The sequence below is a fragment of the Pinus tabuliformis genome, chromosome 8, assembly GCF_031772625.1.
Source record: "Pinus tabuliformis cultivar Carrire ecotype Pingquan chromosome 8, CPIR1, whole genome shotgun sequence".
NCBI classification, from domain to species: Eukaryota; Viridiplantae; Streptophyta; class Pinopsida; order Pinales; family Pinaceae; genus Pinus; species Pinus tabuliformis.
In genome coordinates this window covers 774,735,619-774,749,937 of record NC_142294.1, presented here as the reverse complement: position 1 = coordinate 774,749,937, position 14,319 = coordinate 774,735,619, and positions in this window count along the sequence as shown.

Genomic DNA, 14,319 nt, shown 5'->3' with positions numbered 1-14,319 from the left:
ACTGAGCTTAATAAGTTGTTGAGAGCCAGAATAATCTTCCCCGTCAGGCATTCTAAATGGGTATCCAATATGGTGCCCGTTAGGAAGAAAAACGGAGACATTAGAATCTGTATCGATTTCCGAATTCTCAACAAAGCCTGTCAGAAAGATAACTTTCCCCTCCCACCTATGGAACAAATATTACAGGCAGTAGCAGGCTTAGAATTAATGTCATTCCTGGATGGATTTTCAGGATACAATCAAGTACTGGTGCATCCCGATGACCAGTTAAAGACTACGTTCCGAACCAAATGGGGCACTTATGCATATCGGAAGATGTCATTTGGTCTGATCAATGCCGGAGCTACCTTTCAGAGAGCCATGGACATCTCATTTAAAGGGTTAGTCAATAAATCAGTGGTGATTTACTTGGATGATATAACAGTGTACTCCAAAAAACAAAACAACCACCTCAAAGATTTGAAGCAAATCTTTCAAAGATGCTTGAGGTATGGGATTTCGCTCAACCCAAAGAAATCTTTCTTTGCGTTAAGCGAACGGAAATTGCTCAGATTCATAGTGTCGAAATCTGGTATTCATATAGAACCCGACAGAATCAAGGAAATTTCTGAAATATCCATACCCCATAATAAGAAGGCCATGCAATCCTTCCTTGGAAAGATCAATTTTGTCAAAAGATTTGTCCCGAATTTTTCACGTATTATTTCTCCCTTACAAAATATGATAAAAAAGAATTCAAATTTCAAATGGGGTCTAGATGAGCACGAAGCGTTCAACTTAATCAAACAAGCTATCATCAATGCTCCATCTTTGGCCACCCCAAATTTTTCAGAATCTTTTACCTTATACACTTTTGCCTCAGAGAAATCTTATGCCGCGATTTTGACCCAAGCAAATCAAGAGAAAGCAGAGGCTCCAATCGCATTCTTTAGCTCAAACTTACAAGGTGCTGAAATTAATTACTCAGACGTAGAGAAAAAAGCATATGTTGTTTTCAAAGCGATAAAATATTTCAGACCTTTCTTGCTTAAAGCCCACACTAAAGTCGTAGTACCGTTTCCGGCAGTAAGAAACCTTTTGGTGCAGAAAGACGTGGGCGAAAAGAGAGCTAATTAGATTACGGCTTTACAAGAATATGATCTCGAGATCAAACCAGAAAACATCGTAAGAGGTCAAGGCTTCTGCAAGATGTTAGCCGGAGCATCACAAATCCCGGAGAACTCATCTGAAGAGGTACAAGCGTATGAGGAACTCCACAATGGACCAGCGGACGGACACTATGCCGGAGATGCGACTGCACATAAAATCTTGCGTGCAGGATATTATTGGCCCACGTTGTTCAAAGACTCATACAATCACGTAAGGAGATGCCAAGTCTGCCAGACTGCTGCAGGAAAACAAAGGAAACCGTCCATGCCGCTACAACCAGTCATCATCGACCAACCATTCAGTCAATGGGGCTTGGACATAATAGGTGAGATCGTTCCTCACCCTTCTAAGCAGCATAAGTATATCCTTACGGCAACTAATTATTTTACCAAATGGGTAGAAGCAGTTCCTCTCAAGACAGTTCATTCTGAAAATATTATTGAATTCATAGATCAATTTATCATCACTAGGTTTGGATTGCCAACAACATTAATGTTTGATAACGCTTCATATTTTTCTGGAAATACTATGACCGAGTTTGCGCTTAAAAGAGGTTTCAAACTGAAATATTCTGCCAACTACTATCCGCAAGGTAATGGATTGGCTGAATCAACAAATAAGAACCTAATCAGAATTATCAAAAGAACAGTCGACCAAAACCAAAGGAATTGGCACAAAGCATTGGTAAATGTTTTATGGGCTGATAGAATCACGAAGAAAGCTTCAATCGGCACTTCTCCCTTTAATTTAGTTTATGGGAGAGAAGTGGTTCTTCCGACTCACTTAGTCATTCCCTCTTTGTCTTTAGTGCAATATATCGATGAAGTACCTACTTCCTCTTTACAATTAAGACAAATGGAAATAATCAAACTAGAAGAACAAAGAGAACAAGCTAGGAAAACCCATGCTCATCACCAAGCACTGATAAAATCTTCTTTTGACTCAAGCATCATAACCAGAAAAAACTTTCACATTGGTGATTTAGTTTTGAAATGGGATAAGGCTCATGAAGAAAAAGGCAAACATACGAAATTTCAGAAGCTGTGGCTTGGCCCTTTTCAGATTGTAGAAGTCGTAGGCCCGTCTACATTCGTGTTGCAGGATCTGGCAGGTAGGAGAGATTCTTTACCTGTCAACGGACTGATTCTTAAATTATATTTTCCATAGAAGAGAATTCTTCTAATTTTTGTAGGATAGATTTAGTTTTTAGTTTTTATTTTTGTTTTGTTTTTCTCTTTTTATGAATAAAACCCGTTGTAAATGATCATTTAAAAGGGATTCATGAAAGAGCACGCCAATTCTCTATCAGATTTTGATTTCGCTTGTACAAATAGCAAATTGTTTGAAAATCTGAATTTTATTATTGACAAATAGAGTTAACTTCACTTTGATTACGATACTCGTTTCGACCTTTTAAAAAAACTTTGACAAAAGCAACCTTTGGTAAAAGAATTGTTTTGTATCAGCACCATGAAAGGTATCATCAATAATAAAATAAGCATTCTCTGCAAAACTGTTGTTTTCAAAAACTCTATTATTGTCGTCCAGAGCTTTCTTAAGGAAAAACAATGACTTCCTCCCTGCTAAAAGGAAATTACAGCATTCATAGAAACAATCCAAACAAAACACTATATCTCAAAGAATAAGAGGTCTCATCACGAGCCGGCTTATCATGATCACAGATATTATAACTTGCTGACTTTGCCAATACTGCCTATCAAAACAGGGCAACGACTTAAGATTGTTGCAATCAAAAGACAAGAGGTCTCATCAAGAGCCGGCTTGTTCAGCAAAAGTGTAAATCAGGTGAATGATTGTGTCATAATTTGGCCACCAAACCAAGACATTGTTCTTTAGAGAATTAAAAAAGGAAAAGTGTGTCAAAAAGGATTTTTCTCTGTAATGTTGCGAGTAACCTCAAGCAGGAAAAAGGATCATTTCTGGATAACATGGTAACCCTGTCGAGGCTATGGACGCTTGTGGGCAGCAGAGGCTCTACCTACGACAAATGAGCATACTTTTAAGCCAGTATGCAGAGAAGACCTTATTTTATCTTTTATCAAGACCAGGTAATGTCTGATGCGAATGCAATAAAAAACCCGAGGAAGCAAGAAATTGGGATATAAAAAGGGTTGAGACAAAATATCGTCGACAAGGTGAGGATAAATCTACTCTATCTGTCCATAACAAAATTTAGACATATAAAATTTTTGTTGTTTCGGAAGTGAACGGTCAATAGAAATGCAGAGATAACTGGTTCTTCACAGTGAATCACCATTGTTGTGTTCACCAACACCCCCCCTCTTTGTTTGATATTAGTAATAACATCAAGCAAAGGGGGACCCTTAACCAAAAAATCCAAAAAATATTTTTGTTTCAAAAAATCTTTTGTATTAACTCCCTAAGAGCTATATCGCATCGCAAAGGAAAAAGGAGCGCTTTCCCAAAGCGCATAAACACACTGAGGAGGAGTGATGTGAGAACTCATCACATCGCGTGCATTATGTTAGCGCTTGAAATTTCACCTCAGGCTGAGAAAGGTAAACCTCAAGGCTACATCAAACCATTTAGCCTCGTAGCTAGCCCTACGGGGCAGGAGAAGGCTCTCTCCAGTCAATCTCGGCAGATCTTCAATGGGATGAGATGAACAACTAAGTAACACTGATATTAGGCTAGTAAACTTATTAGAAAGATTGATTTTGGGGTTTTTGGGTTTTTGGTGGCAAATTGAGGAAAGGGCAATTTTGGGTGCGGGGATTGGACACAGTTTCTGCAGGGGGTTCCTTGGGGCGAGGTAGGAGACAGTGCTGATGTCTTTGACTGAAGTGGATGGTTAGGACTAAAAGATAAGAAGGCTAAAGAGAGCAAACAATGAATTTGAATTCTCTTTAGACAGTAGAAAACATCGAAATTAAACAAACTTAAAAGCAGAGCATGGCAAGCATGAATTCTTACTTTAACACTTCATTTGTTTAATATGAAGAAGTATAGAAAGGAAATGAATCACATAAAAAAGCTTACAATAACATGGAGAAACACACCATCAACACATCAGTCCACAAGAATCCCAAAGATGACTGCAAAACCATGGTCTTCCTTAGCCAAAAATTGCAGAGATACAGTGAAAATATACAATGATAGCTGCTCCCTCAAGAGTCCAACCATGAAAATGAGCAAGAAAGTACATAATATAGATGATCTAACCTCTTTCATTGTCTCCATGAGTCGAGCTCACTATCCTAGGAGCTGTTTGAACCACTTCTAAACTAAGCACTACAAAATAGGCAGTCAAAACAACTTGCCTCTATAAACTTGGAAACCAGTTCATACATTCAATTTTTACCCTTTACATGAGAGAATCTTCTAGAAGAGTTAAACAAGAGTAAAAGTATCCAAAAAGTGTCACAATTACATCCAATAGGACCACCATAAACCTCAAAAAGTCAAACTGGAGCCAAACTGCGTTTTCTGGGCTGAACTGGTCAAATCTGGCAAAATTTCCTCAACGGGTCGCGCACATTTGCAGCTCTGTTTGGAGGCCTTCCCGGTATCCGAATTGAGAAAACGTGGGCTTGTTGGAAAGTTCTGTGAGTCTACTTTCCCACCCAACTGGAATTTCTGAATTTGGAGGTCATTTTCCCTGTCAAAACTTAATTCTCCCAAGACTGGTTTCTGCAACTCAAAAAGGGGGCAGAAAGTCAAATTTTGCATGTATTTTGACCTTTTGGAGGCCCAAAACTCCATAAAAACTCAAGTCCATCCACAGGCATATGTAACTTTGCATGAAAAATCCAAAAATGCTGAGTTTTTGCAAAATGAAGTTGCCCTGATGAAGGGTCGCGCGCGGGGTGAGACCCGTTGAGGAGGCAAAACCTGTAAATTTCCAAAAATCATCAAAATTACCCAAAATTTTCAGAATTTTTTGGGATTTGAGCTGTGGCTAGGCTAGTGGGTGCCATGATCCTTGAGTGAAGCCTCAGCCAAGATACGGAGGGGATTTGGCCTTCTTCTCCGTTTTAGTGCCTCGGTCAACCTCCTTTGAAAAACTTTCATTTTAGCCTTGCAGACATGCATCCTTGCCCAATAGTGATTTTTCATGTTTCTCAGCAGCTTCTTCTCTTGGTTGGCCTTAGCCAACAACCTCTCTAAATGTGCATTGACCTGGATAAGCATAGACTCACGGTCAGCAGGCAAAGGATCACCAGGCCTCCTTCGGTTTAGGACTCGGTCACTACGAATCCTCCATACCTCATCAAGAACTTTCTCCTCCTCTAGCTGTTTGTTCTGCTGCTCCAGGTAGGTGATGGTCCATTGGGCACCCTCAAGTCTCCTCTGCAAAACATCATTCTCGGCCCTGAGATGCTGAATGATCTCCTTTGCCTCTCGGCTAGGAGAACTGGCCTCAAGATCAATCACCTCGGTGTCCGGAACTCCTGATGGACCCTCATGAATCATGGGATGCTTGCCCCTCTCTGGTACCTGTGTTGGTGAAGAAAGCGAGGCCCCTTCCACCTGATGTGGAGATAACAGTCGCTGTGCTGACAATGAAGGCGAGACCCCTTCCACTTGCTGTGGAGATAATACTCGCCTGGCTGCTGCAAATAAGGCCCTCAGGCCTTTCTGATAGGTAAGCTGAGGTGAAGAACTGACATGTCAAGTAACCAGAATATCGGGCTGCTGAGATGGTCCTCCCTCCTCCCGAATGACCTCAAGATGTGGCTGGGATGATGCTGTGAAAATCTCACGGGAAATGAACTCCTCCCATGAGATGCCCTGCTGAGTCAACTGATGAAAAACTATGAACTGAATCAAACCATAATGACATAAGCTCCTGTACTGCTGGGCCGGGGTCTTCTTCTGCAACATGGGCACCATCCTTTGAATGTTATGAAAGAAGAAGACCGGGATGTTCATCATCCTCACTCGGGTGAAATGCATCAAAAGGCGAATGTGATAAGAGTACACATGTGAAAATCTGCCCTCACAGGTAAAATAATGCATAATAAGCCTCATGATGGGAGCATACTCGCTCCGGAGAAACCTGAATGGAAAAACACCCGACACATGTCTCATGAATGATGGCCGGACATAGGGCTCAAAGTGAACAAAATCTAGCAATCTGCGCTTAGGCCACACCTCACCCACATTCGGTATCCCTGTAGCCTGTGAGATCACCTCGGGAGTCAATGTAAAATCTACCCCTGCCAGGTTGACATGTCCATCATGCAAATGTAAAACAAAGAGGCGGGCCAACTCTCTATGGTGCTGAATCCGAGAGATCCTCTCACAAAACTGATAGCAAGACATGTACTGAAAGCAAGTCACTGCCATAGGACAGGCCTGTAATTTTTCCAAAGAAGTAGGCTCCTCCCGCTTATGATGTCCTCCCTTACCCCATCTACGAGGCCTCCTCTGTACCTCAGCCTCTGTAGATGATGAATGGTCATCACTTTGATCATAAGTTTCGGTTTCTGACATGGTTTTGGAGCAAAGTGGACAAACTGAACTGTTGTCTCTGCCTGCAAAAAGTGCTGAACTCTATGTTGTTTCAAGGGGAAAAATACATGAGGGGAATGTTAGGGGAGGGAACTTTTTAACCAAGAATGGGAATATATAAAAATAACAGGGAATTTCAAGGGAAAGTTTGCAAATCATTATGCATTTTGGAAGACATATTTGTAATAGGGAAATCATTTACAAAGATTATTGCATATGGGAAAAACATGCATAAAAGTGAACATGGGAATATATGTATACATGTTTAATAAGGGAAAAAAGGGAAACCATGCACAAAATATACTGACATATTTACCAACAATTTCTGTTATTTTGCACATGCATATGGTAGAAGGGAATTAGGGTTTTGAATTTTTGTTTTTTGATTCTTTGGGAGAGGGGTAGGATTTTTATTTTATTTTTAGTGATTAGGGATGGGGAAAGATTTTCATTTCATTTATAAAATGACATGGGGGAAAATGAGATGTACATATGAATGTGAGCAAGAGGGAAGGGAGGGAAACAAACCAAAGGAAAAACAGCTTGAAACACCATAAACCCTAGCACAGTTTGCACATGAATATTGCAGCCATATAAGTCTTTTCATTTACATGATTTGAGATTAAAATCATAGCATAAAGCCTTATATTCATCACCATCCTCAAAAACCATGTGTAAAGAGCCTACCTCGACCAATTTAGATGATTTGAAGGGAGATTGAGGAATTTTGTTGAAGTTTGCAGGCAAGCGATTCAACGGGTCGCGCAGGCCTCCCAACAAGTCGTGCACCTCCCAACGGGTCGCGCACCTCCCAACGGGTCGTGCCCGTAGTAATTCTGAACTGCGGAGGAGTTCTGGATGGGTCGCGCACCGCCCAACAGGTCGCGCACCTCCTTTGACGGGTCGCGCACCTCCCTGCTGCCCGAAATCACTGTAATTTTGCTCCTTTCTCCAATCACTCCCTCAAACCTCTCTTTCAAGTGTTGGGATGCACAATGAGAGTAAAAGGAGGGAAGTTGAACCTTTATAAACTCCATTTGAAAAAAATTCATCCATAAACCCACTTTATAAAGTTTATTTTTGACACTTTTTAAAACACTGATTCTTTGGTTTCCTTTATCCTGAATTTAACTCATTGAGTGCTTTGACTTGATTCTTTTTGCAGGTAGATCATCTGAGGGACCTTGAAAAGGGGACCAGGGTTGCATTTTTTCCACTGAAGATTTTTGAAATTTCATCACTTATTTACAAAAACCGAAAAAATGACCTTGGCTTTAAAAACAAAGTTTTTAAATCCAAGGTGAAAATTCACTGTACAAGATAAAAATATCAAAGAAACATGTTTACAATCCTCCCTCTGGCTTGCTGAGCACTCATGGATTTTCAGAGACATGACCTTGCAGAGACAAATGACCAAAACCCTAGACCTAGGATTTTTACATTAAGACACATCAAGACAAGCTTGAAAAAACTTAACAATTGATATGACCTGATCCAGCAAAGCCAAGAGGGGTATAATGGGCCAACTCCTCCGTCAGGTTTATGGCATGCCTAACGGAATGCAATATTTGACACTGATGAGACACCTACTAATGCAAATGCAAAGAGCTCTTTGATCACTGATGGAGGCCTTTTAAGACCGACACTAACACATTAAAAGCGCTCAAAAGGGGAAAACCTGAAGAACCGCCGACGGCCGATATGTGACGTCGCACGTCGCAATGTCGCATAAGTAGCACAAAGTGACAAAGCAAAAAACCTTGCGACCTTGCGATATGCGATCTGCGACCATGCAAAGCTGTGACCTGCGATCTATTGTGTGCGACAAATGAGACCATCAATTGCTGCGATACCACTTATTTACATCGCAATCTCCGATGCTGCGATGCAAATCACAGAAGCCATTCGTCGCAGGCATTCCTTGGCATGATCTATGAGCCTAAAATTAGGCGCGCACCTTACAGGAAATTAATGATTGTACGCCTGTGTATCCAAAAATGATTATGTTGCGTTTTTCAAAGAGTCAAGTCATAATGGGTGACATGATTATGCATTCATTAGAACTTAATTGCTTTCATGTCAATATTTTCTTCTGTCTCTTTTCATTTACGTGAACTATAAGTCAGCAACTGATATAAATCTATATGCAAGAAACATCTAAGGAAAAGTGCCAGAACTAGAAGAACAGAGAGGAGATGACTTCGCAGATGGATACCGCATACAACAGGACCGCGGATCCCAGAGTATCACTCAACAAATGCTGATGGAAATAGGCTATCTAGGACTTAGAGTCAAAGGCGCACAAAAGCAAAGCGTTTATGAAAAATCCTGAGTCCCAAATTGGGTAAAGAAAAAAGAAAAACGCTTAAGGGGAAAGACGTCTCAGAAAAGCCTGGAACAAAGAATGAAAACAAGTTTCAATTGAGAAAATCATTCAGGCAACAAAATCCCCAGCTCATTGAGTCATTCGCACGGCCGGAAACCGAAATAGCAACTGCACAATCAGTTTGAAAGAAATCTGAGTTGTACTAAGTATACACGCCGTGAAGACACTCCTCCAGAAGAACACTTTAAAAAATATCTTCTAGTTTGTCAGAAAGAGGTGCTAGCTCTTGTTATTTCTAATTTTCAAGCTTGAACAAAAGGAAAGGACAAGCAGCCGACTCTTTCATGGCGAACAACGCATCGCTTACAGCACTAAGGAGCAGATATAGAAATGGTTAGAAATTAGATTCAGTTTTTAGAAATAAATTGGTTTTTAGTAAAAGGGCGGTCATTTGAAGCCATTCCCTAAATTTGTGTAATTAAAATTAGCCGGTTAGTAGTATTTAACCCTTCTCGTTGCATTGGAGAAGGGTCCGGAAATTTGTCAAAAAACTTGTCCTCAGAACATGCACTTTTGAACCCTAGGAGGGGGTTTTTGATGAATGGACGGATCAAGATTTATTTATGTTTTCATTTTAATACCTGCTACTAATGTTGCACTTCTGTACTCTTAGTAGGCATTAGAAGTAAGTAGAAATAGATCATTATTGCTTCAGGTCTGTGAGTATAAAGTCAGTCATAAATGGTACTTTTATCTCTTGACGAGTTTCTGCTTGCATTCTTAGAGTAATATACAGCTGATGTTGTTTATATGTTAACGTATGAATGAGTGGACTACCATCTGGCACTTTTGTACGATGGAGTCATTGATTTGTGCTTAATACATGAATAACTGATTATGCGATATGCTGTTCACAACCGTTTTGCTTAACTTTTTATGCAGGATGGTCCATCTTAATTGATTTATATTCTCATAATAGCTGAATAATCTTCATTACCAGTTATTATGTGAAATATTTCTAGATCTCATAATGGAAAAAGTTCTATCCCGGGTTAGCGTAGATTAGATGTGTTGTTCTTGATAGATTAAAGTAGTATAAAATTTAGTCTCAGAGTTTAGAACTAGATTAGCTTAGAAATAATTCCATATTTTCATTATCAAATTCTACACACACACACATCACCAAACTCTAACACACACACCCCCCTTAGAACGGGAAGCTGGTCACGTTATCCCAAGTCGGACCCGCTACACCAAACGGGCATGGAGCCGCCAACCAGGTTCCTGACCGGGTGGGTATCCCCCTTGTTGTTGACCCGATTTCAGGGCCCTCAACAGGACATTAGTCCAAAATAACAGTGTCATTTGTGTGCTTGTTTTTGTTTCCTTCAGTTGATGATATATAATGTGTTGAGCATTTACTTGTAATTATTTTTAGCATTTACATGGTAAATAACTTGTTAATTAAACAGAACAAGTAGGTAGGAATAAATCCGTGAAGTGCATGGAGGGTTTCTAACAGTTAGACTTAGAAACTTCAACATTAAGAAATGCCAAAAGAAAAGGATATACATCGGGAACTAGCCCTAAAGAAAGAAGAAATGAATTCAACCATATCTTGTAATGCATTGGAAGGAATTACCACTCCTAAAACTCTCACAAGAAGAAAAAGGATAACCTCACTTTGGCCTTAATCAATTGAAACAAAAGGCAGATCAACATTGCAGCGAAAGAAGTTTTGATATAGGCGACTGGATATTTTTACGAATACAGCACAACAAACAAATGTCCCTCAAGCAAGATAAGAAGGATAATAAATTATCACCAAAGTATTATGGTCCTTACAAGGTTTTGCAAAAGATAGGTAATATGGAAAACAAATTGGAGCTTCCTCCATCTTCTCGAGTGCCCCCAGTTTTCCATGTTTCATGCTTAATGAAGGTTATAGGTGACAAGCTCCCTGTTCAAACAACATTGTCGAAACTTGACAAGGAAGGAAAAATCATATTGGAACCTGAAACATTCATGGAAACAAGAACCCAACAGCTACGAAATCGATCAATTTCAGAGTATCTCACCAAGTGGAAGAACTTACCTATTGAAAATTCCACATGGGGGGATGAGAATTTTATACAAAAGCATCCAGAACCACTCAAGCGTTGAGGACAAAACTTTTTGACGGAGAGTGGCATATTAGGTCCCTATACTACTAGTGTAACCACTTATTGTTATTAGTGCAAACCCCTTATTATATTGTTGTGCTCATGTAGTCCCTATATTGTTATTATTGTGCCCCATAGAAGCCCACTATTGTTATTGTTGTGCCCTTACATTATTATTGTTATGTCAACTTTGATTATATTATGACCCCTTAGATTCCTATATATAGAAAGGATGTCTTTTCATTTGTATCATCCAAGAATTATTCACTTGTGTAATGTAAAGGAGGTATTCCCCTTGAAGAGGCTGATTTTGAAGTCATTGATCTTTATTTTCTATCTTTTTGTGAGTTGGTTTCATAACAATTATTTCGATAATTTTGTTATGTATCCATCACATAAATATATTGATTATCTATATGTTTCAAACCAACCAATGTAGTTCATAAATAGGGCCAAAGGATGAAGAGACTCTAATCTATTAGGGGTATAAAAATCCTTACAATGCTTCAGAAATGTTAGGTCATATTTTCTCTTTCTTACTTGTAAGTGCAAGAATTCAAGTAAGCGAACTCTTATTGTAAATATACAAAAGAAATACTACAATCAAAGTTCACTTGAATTCTCACACTTACAGGTAACTAAGAGAAAATATGATCTAATTTTTTTAAAGAATTGTAAGGATTTTTATACCCCTATTAAATCATATTTCTTCATCCTTTCATCCAAATTATGAACCACATTGGTTAGTTCGAAATGCATCGACAATAAATATATTTATTTGATGGATATAGAAGACAATTGTCTAAATAATTCTGCTCACAAAAGCCTCCATTCAGATATTTTAACCTTATACGGAAGGCATACTACAATGAAAGTTTGCTTACTTGAACGTTTGCACTTACAGGTAACAAAAAGAAAATATTATCTAACTTTTCTGAAGCAATGTAGGGATTTTTATACCCCTGTTATATTAGATTCTCTTCATACGTTCATCTTGATGATGAACCACATTGGTCGGTTCAAAATTCATCGAAAATAAATATATTTATGTGATGGATCCAGAAAATAATTATCTAAAAAATTCTACTCACAAAAGCGAATATTCATATATCTTAACCTTATACATAAAGGATGCTCCAATCAAAGTTCACTTACTTGAACAGTTGCACTTACAGGTAATGAAGAGAAAATATTATTTAACTTTTCTAAAGCATTATAGGGATTTCTATACCCCTATTAGATAAGATTATATTCATCCTCTCATCATGATGATGAGCCACATTGATTGGTTTGAAATGCATTGACAATCAAAATATTTTTATGATGGATCCATAAGACAATTATCTAAATAATTCTACTCAGAAAAGCTTCCATTCAAAGATTTTAACCCTATATGGAAGGGATACTATAATCAAAGTTCGCTTACTTGAATGCTTATGCTTACAGCTAACAAAGAGAAAATATGATCTAACTTTTCTAAAGTGGTATAGGGATTTTTACACCCATATTAGATCAAAGTATATTCATCCTTTGGTCTTGATGTTGAACCACATTGGTTGGTTTGAAACACATGAGAAATCATTATATTTATGTGATGGATATGGAAGACAATTATCTAAATAATTCTACTCACAAAACCGTCCATTCATATATTCTAACCCTATGTGGAAAGGATACGACAATCAGTGTTCACTTACTTGAATGCTTGCGCTTACAGGTATCAAAGAGAGAATTTGATCTAACATTTCTAGAACGTTGTAGGAATTTTATACCCCTATTAAATCATATTCACTTCATCTATTTTTCCCAATGATGAACCAAATTGGTTGGTTCTAAATGTGTCAATAATCAATATATTTATGTGATGGATCTAGATGATAATTATCTAAATAATTCTACTCACCAAAGCCCTCATTCAAATATATTAAATGATATTATTTTACACTTAAAGTTTATATGTAGTGTAATATCATTTTAGTTATATTAGCATAGATCCATCTTAACTCCAAATCTATCAAGCGCCTAGAGGGGTCAAATCTCTCAAGGTGCAAACTTTTCCTCAAGCTTTAGACTAAAAAAGAGGTTTGGCCCTTGAGATATTTGATCCCTCTTGATGCTTGATAGATTCAAAATTAAAATAGACCTACATTGGTATTATCAATTTTGTTGAAATATAACTCATATATATATATATATATATATATATATATATATATATATATATATATATATATATATATATATATAGATATATATATATATATATATATATATATATATATCACTTATTTCCTTGAGATGAACTCATGGTAGAGATGTTGTAACATAACATAATATAATATAAACATTTTTGTTGACACCTAATCCTTGTGATTGGGTGAATTATTGTAAATAAATAATTGAGAAATGTGAACAGTCATCGGGAGATGAACTGAACAGTCTCTCCCTCATGTATATAACAAACCTACCTGATTGAATGAATATACGAATCAGTTTTTGTTTTGTGGAGTTACTGCCTGGCCTGACATGGTATCAGAGCCAGCTCTTTTTTAGCCTTTGTGTCCCTTGTAACTCCCTGTCTTCTCTCCATATAGCTGAGCAGGTTCTCCATAAAATTAGCTGCCCCTCTGTCTGACTGTTCAACTCTCTGACTGTTCATAAACGTTTCAAAAAGGGCGTTATTGCACCTGCGCCTCCATTGCATGAATTGCTTCACCTGATTATACTGCGCCTCCATTGATTATTCTGTGCGGATTCCCAACATCTCACCTGTTCCTCCATTGATTATTCTGTGTGGATCTTGTAGGTTTGAGTCTTGGCCACTGCTTGAGCTCTTTTTGTATCTTCGTTACCCATATGCCTTGGTCTTCTTCGTTGATCGAACTCAACATTTTTTCTCTTTCTAGATTTAGTCGTAGCAATAGATCTGTGCAACTTGCATGAACTGGAGCTCGATTTTCTGAGATCTGACAGGAGCCCATACCAGAAAAGTAGGTTGATCTATAAAATTTCGTTGCTCGATGGAGAGGTGTAACCCTTGCCCTAGTTCTGTCCCTCTACGAATACTAGAGTGTGAATTGTGTGTCGACGATGCATCAGACTGTTGTTGATGGTCTTAGAAGTGGGATGGTTAATGTTGTCTCTGTCTGCGTAATGCATACACCGTGGAGTTATATTAAATGCCTT